General features: G+C 43.0%; 1 long non-coding RNA gene across 1 annotated transcript in view; it reads left to right on the forward strand.

The window, feature by feature from the left end:
* The first annotated feature begins 211 nt into the window (after nt 1-211).
* The window catches only part of LOC118082171 (uncharacterized), a 44,418-nt gene continuing 32,629 nt past the window's right edge, over nt 212-12,000 (forward strand). The window contains exon 1 of the long non-coding RNA XR_004692200.2: nt 212-235. This is a non-coding gene — a long non-coding RNA (uncharacterized LOC118082171). The remainder of the gene's footprint in view (nt 236-12,000) is intronic.

Genomic DNA, 12,000 nt, shown 5'->3' on the forward strand with positions numbered 1-12,000 from the left:
AGTTGTCAATCTAGTGCTTGGAGATGCTTGCTGTGGCACCCACGAAAAGTCACAGGAAATGTCCTGTCACAATCCACAATGCATGAGAGGCTGCACTTCCTGTTTACACTGCCTTGCTCTCTCCAACACGGAACCCCACCCTGATTCAGCATGCCCACATTTCAATAGATGCTAGGATTGGACACTAACCCTTCTGTCTGCTCTGAACTGAAGAGAGGTGCAAAAGCTTCTCTCGGTAAGGGAGCACGTCCATGCCTTTCTCCTGTTGATTGGGGGGGGGTGTACCTGCATCGTTTTGTATTCCCATCTCTTTTACTGCTCCTTTTAAAGATGTGACAGTGTATCACATCCCCACAGAAGCCATTTTGTGTTGTGATTAAGTTCCATTGGAAGCAGTGGGACTGCCTTCTTCAATACATTCCTCTCAATGTGCTCCCATCATTATCCGAGGCCCTGCTCTAGATCCCTTGACCTTGTGAAGAAACAGAGTGGGTGGCAACAATGGCCAGAGCATTTTCTGTGGATAACCCATGGAATGCCTGGTCAAGCGAGTGGCACAATGCCCCATCACTCTATGGTTTGAAGTAGCAGGAAGAGATGTGCTTTTGCAAAAAGGACTTGGGCTGATTATCTTTCTGCTTGGTGCTTGGCAGTGTTGGAACTATTACTGAGCTTCCTTTTGTTTTCAATTTGAAGATAGTTTGTAGTTGAAATACTGTTTTGGTATTGTGACTTCTTACCTTCCTTGAGTTCCTTTGAAAGTAGGTGGGATATATGCTAAAAACAAATAAAATAAGTGGAAGGTGACTTGATTGTGGCTCCATTAAATTCTATTGATTTCAATGGAATTAATCATCATTTGCTGGATTTTGGCCTCTGTAGACAAAACAAAAATTGTCTGGTTTGGTTGCTACTAACCACTTTATTAGCATCTGATCATCATACTACCTTTTGTTGGCATATTGTTTTTATATGCCCCCCCCCCAAAAGCATAGAGTGCGTTTCTAGATGGGAGCTTAAATACTGCAGATGGGTCATTCAGATATCATAATTTATGTTTTTAAGAAGGGAGGGGAGTGAAATCTGAATTAAAGGGGGGGGATATGGGCCAGCATTCTTATGCCAATGATGTTGGGTGAATCTCATGCAAAATTTGCATGTATGAATTGTACCGACCCCTCAGTAAAAGCCCATTTGGAAGCACCCCTAGAGTGCACTGGTATAATAGCAATGGAATAATAGTAATTCTTTCAGTGAGTCAATAGTTAAAACTATGCTTAAGTGTAGCTCTTTCTTGCTCACTCTTTCTCTTTGTCAACATTTATGCATTTCAGTTGCTTGCTTAATGCTGCTCTTGGGCCACACACCGAAAGTTCAGAAAACTATTGCATAATCTTTGTTCAGTCAAAGGAAACTCATGCAGAGTTTAATAGATGAGGAGATTGTGTCCTGCAAATGTAAACTGTGTGAGGGGAGACTTATTATCTCATAAGCCCAAGGGCACAATTTCTTTTTACAGCTCCTCCTATTCTCTCAAAATATAGATCCACCACTACATCGTACACAAATGCTAAGAGAATGAACACATTTGCCACTTATTAATTCAAGCACAACAGAAAACAAGCACAGTTCAACTTCGTGGGGGGTTGAAGGGAGGGGGCAGACTCTGAACTTACTGCATTAAAGCTTGGTGTTGCACTAATCTAATGAGTTTTCCAACAAATGAGGCATGAAATATAATGCTGGAATATATACTCAGTAAAATATCCAAATTACTGCATAATGCCACTGTGTGTTTTATCGTGTTGGAGGACCTAGTAATAAATGCATTATTCTTAAATTTCCACTACCAGCAGAATAAAAGGGGGTTGACACACAATAACCCAACACCTTATTTTATGAAGTAATTTGCTATTCGTATATGTTGCTAATAAATGCACATTACAAGCTATCCCTATGCGAGAAACATACCTGCACCATTTTCAGGAACACACATTTAAGACTTCAGTTTGGTGTTTTATTTACAATTCTTGTTTACTTTTCTATGTCATGAGATAATCTTCTCTAACAGAGAACAAAAGGTACTTGTTTTCTCAGATTGCCTCATGCAAATAGGAACTTTTGCAATGCACACTGCTAGCACTTTTGTGGAAAAAAAGATCCCAGATGACCAGTGTATTCCTTCTGCTCCCCTATATTCTGTGGTTGCTAATTCAGCCTCCCCAAGAAATAAACTGGTCCTCTAGTAATATAACATGGGTTTCATTTATGCAGCCCTTAGACTGGGAATGGGTATCCTGTGGCTCTCCAGATGTGTCACACTATAACTCCCATCATCCCTTACTGACGGTCATGTTGGCTGGATCTGATGGGACAACTTATGGAGGGCCACAGATTCCACATTCTCAGTCTAGATCACAAAAAGGGATTGGTGGGCTTCCAAACTCTAGTACTGAGAAAAAAAAAGAAATTAGCCAACTCTGCCAAAACTCTAGAATAGATCATAGAAAGGCTTTCACAGTTAGCTAGGGAATAGTGTTGTGGTGGCCTCTTGTTGCGTCAGAGAGTCCTTGGATTGTGAAGCAATTCCTATCCTGGTAGCTCTGTTGCACTGTGATGAGAGGAGCATTTTGGATTTTTAAAATCTACATTTCCTTGCTGCGTAGTAAATGGACTCTCCTAGCACTCCACATGCTAGGAAGAGAGGCCCCCAGATCGCTAATGTAGGGATGGGTAACTTTTTTTTCAGGACAAGGGCTGCATTCCCTTCTGGGTATGCCAAAAAGTGGGTGTAGAATTTAATATGAACTTTACCTTTATACAGCAGGTTACTTTCTATACACACTTCTCAATCCTCCATCCATCCAGGCAAAAGGCATTTTCAGGGTTCAAGGACATATTCCAGGATGATGTGAAGCAGGGATAATAGGAAGTGTGGAGAGGGTATGACCTGGGGAGAGTCTTGGGGGGGGGGTCAGAAAGAGAGGTCTTAGGAGGTTCCCCATACTTGCAGTAAGGGTTAAGTAATTAATATCCTCTACTGTTGTCCAGATCAGTGGTGTTGGGAGGAGAGGATGGGCTTAAACACAGCCAACTATCTTTGTCTTGATTGTTTGAGGAGCACTTAAGAGCTTGTGTGGACAATTCTCCGTAGAATGCAAGGACAAAAGCTTTAATTTGAGTGTGCGTATGATTAGAATGTCAAAAGCAGATAATCTCTTCAACAATAGTGCTGATGTCACGATGGGACTTGTATGATAAACAGAATCAGTCGCAAGAGTGTTGGGAGATCTTGTATAAATAAAAGAAAAACCAGTGAAGGTTAATGCTGAAGCATATGGATTGTTGGGGGTGGTGGTGGTGGTACCTCTGGTGGGGGACATGTCATGCTCCTTCTGGGGTAGTTTGTCTACCTTTGGTCCCCACCCTACACTCAGCTCTCATCTGCGGCTCCTGGAAGCTGTCAGATTGCAACAGCAGCCACACCCCAGGTAACAGCTTTGACTGGCTGGCTAAACCAGTTGAGGGTAGCCGATGGGTCTCAAACCCTCAGTGAGTTAGGGACTTTTTCTGCATGTGAAAACAGGCTCTGCTGCCTTGCATGATATCTTCAGGGGAAGAAAAGGCTAAGGAGTAAGCCCCACACTAATCCAGTGGAGTCTCTAAGATGGTTGGATGGCACCTTGTACACTTCCTTCCAGCAACTCCTGCAGCCAAGCTGGTGCCAAACATATTGCTCTGCTTTCCTTTGAACCACATCAGCAAGGCCAAGAGGGGGGTGTCTTGTCATCTGGACAGCCCAGGACCTCCATTCACACTGCCCAGGTTTGTGTCCCAGGGAGGTTACTTTGGTGCTGCTAATGCAGAGGTTTGGCTTCACTCCCAGAGGCACTCTTTTGAGACAGACAGATGCCAACAACAACAATGCTGAACCATATAATATGCATTCACTTCAGATAATTAATATTCCATTGCAATGGGATTGAGTTAAATAGAATGGTGGTAGGATGAGGTGTATCTAAGAAATAAAAGTCAACTGCATAGTGTTAAAAAAAGACTGAACTAGATTATTCATAGTTTTTAAGAAAGACCGACTGAAGGTTACAGGAAGGTTTCTCTGAGTCTGGAAGTTCCCCCCCGAAAGATAGCAGTTACAGCTGCAATTACAGCTGCAGTTACAGCCCATCTAAATGGGAAGCTTCTGGTATATTGTGGCAAATTCATCTAGCTAAAAGAGTGCCAAACCAACTGCAATCATATATAGTCAGTTTGGAAATGTACTTGATGTACTGCTGTTTAACTTTGGGTCACTAGTGCCACTCTGAGATCTTCCAAAGAAAAAAATAAAGATTTTCCCAGGAAGATAGATCACTGAAGACAGTGGACTTGACCTCTGCGTAAATATGGACATCAAAAATACTATTGTTTCAATGGATAAAAATATGGTGAAACTCCCATGGAAGCAGAATTGGATAGTTAGGACTCAAGCTTAAAAAAATGCAATCTCTGCATCAGTTTTACTTTGGGAACAAACAAGAAGCAGGGACAAAGTGATTTGAGACAAGGCATGCACCAGGCCCCCTTCATGGATCACTGCTTTGTTGTGGCGAAGGGGCTTGAATAACTCCAAGAAGCTATGAGCTATGCCATGCAGGGCCACTGAAGACGGACAGGTCATAGCTGAAAGTTTAGACTAAATGTGATCCACGTAGAGAAGGAAATGGGAAACCACTCCAGTATTTTGCCAAGAAAACTCCATGGACATAAAAAATAATATAATAATTTATTATTTATACCACGCCCATCTGACTGGGTTTCCCAGCCACTCTTCCAACAGAACACCGAAATACAATAATCTATTAAACATTAAAAGCTTCCCTAAACAGGGCTGCCTTCAGATGTCTTCTAAAAGTCTGGTAGTTGTTTTTCTCTTTGACATCTGGTGAGAGAAGCTTTGAGAAGAAAGTGAGAGTTTCCAAGGCATGCTCTGGTTCATGGGGTCACAGAGAGTCGAACACAACTAAGACGACTAAACAACAACAACAGGCACCAGGATCAGTATTGGAGGAGGAACAGAGCAGCCACGATCTCCAAGACCCTGCATATTTGCTCATTTGTGCTAAGCCACACCTTAGCTTAGTCTTAACTATGAATTGGGCCTATGGTATGAATTCATGAAATGCTGACTAAGATGGCAAACATGCCGTAATGGTGATGCTGCTGTTTCCCACCCGTTGTTGCAGAGCAAGCTTGATCATGTACTCCAATTCTTTCGCGTCATTCTCTACAATTAAATCCTTTGTACTACTTTTATTGGAAGGATACACAATCAAAGGGACCGTGGGCGACCCTGAACGGGAGTCCACCCAGGCTTAGACTCATGCTGTGCAAGCGTGTGATAAAGGAATAATTGCTTTGGAACAACATCCTTAGTTCTGTCTTTGAACAGTAGGCATGATCATATCCAGTCCAGCATCAAAACAAATAGATTTTCTGTATATCCTGCTAATTGAAAACAGAGTTTTAAATGTTGTTCCCCTGCAGTGAAGTGTTTCATGCCAGTTTCATATAAAAGCCTCTTAAGTAGCGCCATCTCACAGCTAGCTTTGTTCAACATTTCTATGTGGGAAAACTATATATATGAATATTAGCTCCTTTAGCAGAATAAATGGTTCGTGAACTTTTATACTTGGAACAATCACTGGTGTGGGTATCAGAATTCGAGACTAGCTAGTTGAAATCCTTGTACAAATCAACATATTTCAAACAGAACACCAGAAATATAGAATGCGTAGAGCCTTATTGGCTTATCCTGTGATTTAGAATTTTATTTTCATAGAGAAGTTAGGTTTTCTCTTTCCTGCTCAGCACAATGAAAATTGTATTTTGCAGTAACAGTAATTGCCTTTGTGAGCTTTCTGCTTCATCTGGCATGATATCATGCATTCCAATGAGATTATTTGAAACACAGGCATTTTCCTTGTTTTTTATATGACGATGGTTGCATTTATAGGCACCCCACCACAAATAATCCTGTGCATGGCTGTAGGCGCTACATTCATATAAGGAGAATGTTGGACAATTTTGAAAGGATTCAGTGGAGACATAAAAGGATGATGAATGATGTGGGTAGAAAGTTATTTCGAGAAAGGCTGGAATTACAGAGTATGTATTTTAGTTTGAAGAAAATGCTGTGTGGGTCAAGAACACAATTGTTATCCACATGCAACAACGAATAGGATAAAAGTGCTGGGCTTGAATTACAGACAGGGGACTGTTTCTCAACCATTCAGCAATAGAACAAGCTGGATTCAAATGCTCTGCTATGGACCTCGTAGACCAACTTTGAAGCAATCTCTCATGAAGCCTATTCTACCTCACAAGGTTATTGTGAGGATGGGAGCAGGGGAGACAATGAGCCTTGAACTTTTCCAAGGCTGAAAATGCAATTAATCAATTGACTTGGAAATGAAGTGCAATCCTAAGGCTTTTTATTGAAAAGTCCCCCTGAGTTAAAGGTAAAGGTAAAGGGACCCCTGACAGTTAGGTCCAGTCGTGACTGACTGGGGTTGCGGCACTCATCTTGTGTTATTGCCTGAGGGAGCCGGCGTACAGCTTCCAAGTCATGTGGCCAGCATGACAAAGCCGCTTCTGGAAAACCAGAGCAGCACACGGATATGCCGTTTGCCTTCCTCCTGTAACGGTCGGTACCTATTTATCTGCTTGCACTTTGACGTGCTTTTGAACTGCTAGGTGGGCAGGAGCTGGGACCGAACAATGGGAGCTCACCCTGTCGCGGGGATTCGAACCGCCAACCTTCTGATTGGCAAGCGCTAGGATCAGTGGTTTAACCCACAGCGCCACCTACCCCTTGAGTTACATGAACCCTATTAAGGTGTTGTTTTTTTGAGTGTGTAGTCTTAAATGCTTATTTGGCAGAGCAATGCCCTCTAATTTCTCTGCAAAGTCCTTAACTGCAAGGTGGCCACTCTCTGCAGTGAGTGGCACCACAAAAGGGGGTATTATGCAGCATAATCGGTCCCTGGGTACCAAGACTGGCCTTTGCCGGGAGCATACTGGATCAGGAGGCATGGCCCATTATCTCCCCTTTACAGAAGTTCCCCTGAAGCTTTATGAAAGATGCTTGCTTTGTATTTATAGATCAAAAAGCAATTGTGCTAAATGAACCTCACAAAAACATTTTCCCTGCACTTGGGTATTCAGTACGTTGTTCTGAAGGTCAGCCCCATCACTGACATTTAGCTAAATGCATGGCAGACTCATATTTCATAAACAAATTACCTTTGGACAGCAGAGGTGGGCACAATTGGCAAAGCACATTGCCCTGCGTCTCTTGTTGCAACACCATGCAAATGTGTATAAAGCAGATCAGGCCTCACAACATAGGGTTCCCTAAATGATGTTTCCTGCTCTCCCCCACCCCAGTCCCAAGGTGAGGTGCATAGATCCCAAAGCCAGTTAAGTAATTTTGGCACCTGAGGCAGAAAATCCCACATGCACCCCCCCCCGGCTGGCAGTGAATACAATAGCAATGAATTAAACAACTCACAGTTTGTTGCTCTTTTATAAAGTCAGCTTCATAGGGTCGATCAAGAGGCTGCTATGGAGTGCAGAGAGGGATAACAGTTAATAGACAGAAAAACAAATGCTGGGTTAAAATGGCAAAACAAATATACTCCAGGTACTGATGTGACCCTCCATAAATACATTAAAATGGCCCTCGGAGTGCTTTGAATTGTCCACCCAGCAAGTAGATCAACAGGAATTCTCCATCTTCAAATACAGCTCAATCAATAGTCTATTTCTGTAGTTCGAATCCTACTGCTAACGTGTGTAGTTCATCAGTGTTTAAATTAGGCATGTGAGGAGCAAGAACTGTTACCATCTGTTTTTTATGTATGGAACACACACACATATAGGCCATATTCTCAGAAAGGCAGGTTCCCAAACCATTGTCTCTTAGGGGAGCTTAAAGTTGCTAACTAAGATTTGGGGGAAACAGTGTTGCTGTTGTTTTGGTGTTTGGTTTGACTGTTTGCTTTTTCTTATAAGAAACCGTTTCATTCCAGTGCCTTATTTATGTTGCATTGTCTTTCAATACTGGCACAAGTGCCTAGTGCTTAGGATAAACCAGGGGTCAGCAAACTTTTTCAGCAGGGGGCCGGTCCACTGTCCCTCAGACCTTGTGGGGGGCTGGACTATATTTTGAAAAAAATATATGAACGAATTCCTATGCCACACAAATAACCCAGAGATGCATTTTAAATAAAAGGACACATTCTACTCATGTAAAAACACCAGGCAGGCCCCACAAATAACCCAGAGATGCATTTTAAATAAAAGGACACATTGTACTCATGTAAAAACATGCTGATTCCCGGACCAGTTTGGGGACCTCAGTTTGGGGACCCCTGGGATAAACCTTGCAGTGCTTTGGTGATCCAGCCTAGCATTCTGTTCCCGGGAAACATCTGCAAAGTTAGATAAGAATTTCCAAAATACTAGTTATTTTTTTTAAAGGGTGGTGGTGATGGGTGACCCGGTTAAATTTCTCTAGGTAAAGTTCAGTAAACAAGCCACACAGATAATGTTTGTGCAAGCCAGACTGAGATGCTCCATTACATATGGATGCTCTTAATTATACAGTGCAATGTTTCATTATAAATTATTGTAGGGCAATATGAGGATTTTTTTTTAAAAAAGTTAGGTGTTTATGTCTAAACCTCCAATTCCTGGTAATAAAAGCTTTCAGAAGTTCAAGCTCTGAAGGGTGGAAATGTTCATTATGCTTGTCAGATAGTAATTTCTTACTAGAGTGAAAAATGTCATGACATGTTGTTCATTAACAGAGAGAAACAAAAAGGAGAGACGTCAAAGAAGCAAAATGTACATTGTGAGCAAGATATTGTTTGAATATTGTGGTGTGTGTGTGCTTTGTGGAAATGCAGCTTCTTTGTCATCACCCCTGGCACAACAAAACCTAATTGGCATCAATTTGTGGATATTGTTATAGGTTTGTGTGTGCTAAATGCCTGGGCTCAGTAAACGTTAGAATTTAATCACAGTTTGTGTGTTAAAATGGCATGTCAGACCTGTGTGTCTTAAGATATGTGTTAGAAGCTTTAATCCTTTGATTACATTAGGCAAACTTATGACATTGTGTATTAGACCTTTTCTAATCCTAAGGAATCCACATGTGAAAGGCTAATTAAGCGAGGACTAGCCTCCTGCAGAGGTGTTAGCACGAGGGTGCAGGGTCCTTAGCAGGACACAGGAGCAAAGCAAGTTAGCAAGCAGTTTGCTGGCTGGAGAGGCAGAGAAATGGCTGGTGTCTGTTGAAAGCCAAAGCTGTATTTATGGAGGAGGCAAAACCCTTGTGTAATGCTGGGTACCCCCCCCCCCCCCGCTCAGGTGTGTGTGTAAATAAACCACATATCACAAAGACATATCACATCCTCTTCAACTGCCCCCCAAATGCCGGGACTGCCAGAAAAACCATTAAGCCACCATGGCGTCTCACTTTGTCACACGGAATCCTGAATTTCCATTTTTGTTGAGGTACACTAACTGGAAATGGCTTCATTTGGGGGGAAGCGGAGGGAAGAGGTACTTGCTGACTGAGGCCACCTCCTCCTCCTTTGCCACCTCCTTTGCTGCCTCTCCCGGGAGTCGGAGAAGGTGGGGTGGACGGAATAGAGAAGAGTCTTACTCTGGGTCTGAAGGAGGAAGCCAGGCAGGCAGGCAGGCAGGCAGCAGCAGCACCAGTAGCGGCAGAAGGAGGAAGGGGGAGCAAGGCAACAGGGACGCCACCAATGTCTCCACCATCCCTGTTGTAGGAGGCTCTGGCCTCGCAGGCCCCCAGCCACCCATCTAGCTGGCCATGCCAAATAAAAACAAGGAGGAGAAAGTGAGCCAGGTTAAGCCTGCAGAGAGGGCGTCAGCTGGAGGAGACCCTGGGGAGAAGCAGGCCCTTGGGTGTGGGTGTGGGGGTGATGTGGAAGGGTGTAGCTGACAAGGTGCAGGCAGGCCTGTTGGGGCTCAAGTTTGAGGGGTGGGGGCAAAGTGGTTATAGGGGTGGAGGGTGGGTGAGGGAGCTAACTGGGCTTCAGTCGGGGTATTGTTTGTATCATGAAAAACTTTAATAAAACTTAGCCTGCAACCCCCCCCCTCAAAAAAAGCAGTGTTACTGTTGTAGAATAGAATGTCCCTATTTTCATCGGTGGGTATGATATCATAATACATATGAAGCTCTGGAATCAACTGGTGCTTGGAGGTAAGATTCAAATGCTATTGTCCCAGCTGGTTTGTCCCTCCCTTACCTGGCCATCCCCTGGCAACACCTCCCCAGGCAGGATTGGATGCCAGGCTTGAGTAGGCGGAGACCCCTGGCATCCTACCTGGGAAGGCGGTGCCAGTCCTGAACTTCCAGGGAGCCGCCCTCTGGGATCAGGGGGCTGCGCGCGTCCACACAAAAAGGGCCCCCCATTGATGTTTGGAGCAGTCATTATCCTCTGTTATAGTTGCCCTTTCTCCCTTCCTGCCTCTCCTGCTGAAGAAGGGAAGGGATTTCTCTCTCCCCACCCTCTGTTTGATTTCGTGCTTCTGTGTGAATTGATGGTTCTTTAATGCAGCTGGAGCAGGGAGGCTTCAGGGCTGGAATCATGGAGCTGGATGGAAGGAGCAACTGAAAACATGATAATAAACAACCAGGAACCAAATTGGGAATCAGCCAGTTGAGATGATGTTCACAAATTATGTCACAGTGAGTCTTTCTCAAACGAAAGAAAACAGCTGGAGTGGGGCCTCTTCAGATGTAGCTAATAAAAAACAAGCACACCGATGACTCATTGACTGGCAGTGCTCATTCTCATTGTAGAACCGTAGCCTGGTAGAGCAAAGGATATAGGCCTTGAGTTTTGTCCTCAGTGTCAGAGTAATAACATCTGCTATATCTTATTAGCTAATGCATCAACTTACAGCATTACATTCATGGTGTATATTGTGAAGCTAGTCTTAGTGCTTTTGCCACCCAGCATACAGTTTCAGTTCCTGCTCCCTGGTGGAATCTAAAAAATGCTGTGAAAATGTTTTTTTAAAAAAAACGTTTTGAAAAATATTGAATTTGCCATAAGCTCACCATCACCATCTAGTGTCAAATTTGTATAATGCACTTAAAACGTTATACTTGCAGCTGTAAAACTGAGTCCCTAGCTGTGGTGCACTTGACAGTGGATTGTGTTGGCACCCTTGTTGGCTGGCAGGCTATGGCATCAGGCTACCATGTTCTGCCCTATCCCCTCTCACACAAGAACATTCTATTTCCCTCTGTGGAATACTGCAGGATATGATACCTTGACTGCTCCAGAAGGTAAGAAGCATGCTCCCTCCTTTCCTGCTTCAGTCAAGTGCAGACAGGAATGTGAGCTGTATTGCTCTATTAAGTACAAAGTGCGGGTTGCTGTCATTCACCACTGAGTCACTTTCTGTGCAGAGACACATAAGCAAACTAATTCCAAAGTCCATTAACTTACTGGAAAGCACTAAAGCTTTTTATAATAGGCAGATTATCTCACCTTCAGAATGCAGAAATAAACCATTTCAAACCTATTGCCATCATATATAAAAAGCATCCAGAATTCAAGATCCAGGAACAGTCCTTAGGTAGAAGCTGCCTTAAAACTTTGCGTTGAAAATCTTCCAGTTTTTAGTATAGGGAACAGTTAGGTACGTTATAATGTATAGAAGACAACATGATTTCTCTACCTTTCAATTTGTCCCTAGCAGATTATTAACTCATGCTTAATTTGTTACATATTATTCATTTCTTTCAAATATTTATGCATCACCCTTTAGCAATGTATCCAGAGTGGTTTGCAAAGACATGATTTTTAAAAATCAAACAAAAAATGTAGTTAATTGTAGGATGTTAAAATGATAATACATAAAGAAGCTTGGGAATACAAAGCATCTTTGCTTGGC

Source organism: Zootoca vivipara, chromosome 3 (genome assembly GCF_963506605.1).
Source record: "Zootoca vivipara chromosome 3, rZooViv1.1, whole genome shotgun sequence".
Taxonomy (NCBI): domain Eukaryota; kingdom Metazoa; phylum Chordata; class Lepidosauria; order Squamata; family Lacertidae; genus Zootoca; species Zootoca vivipara.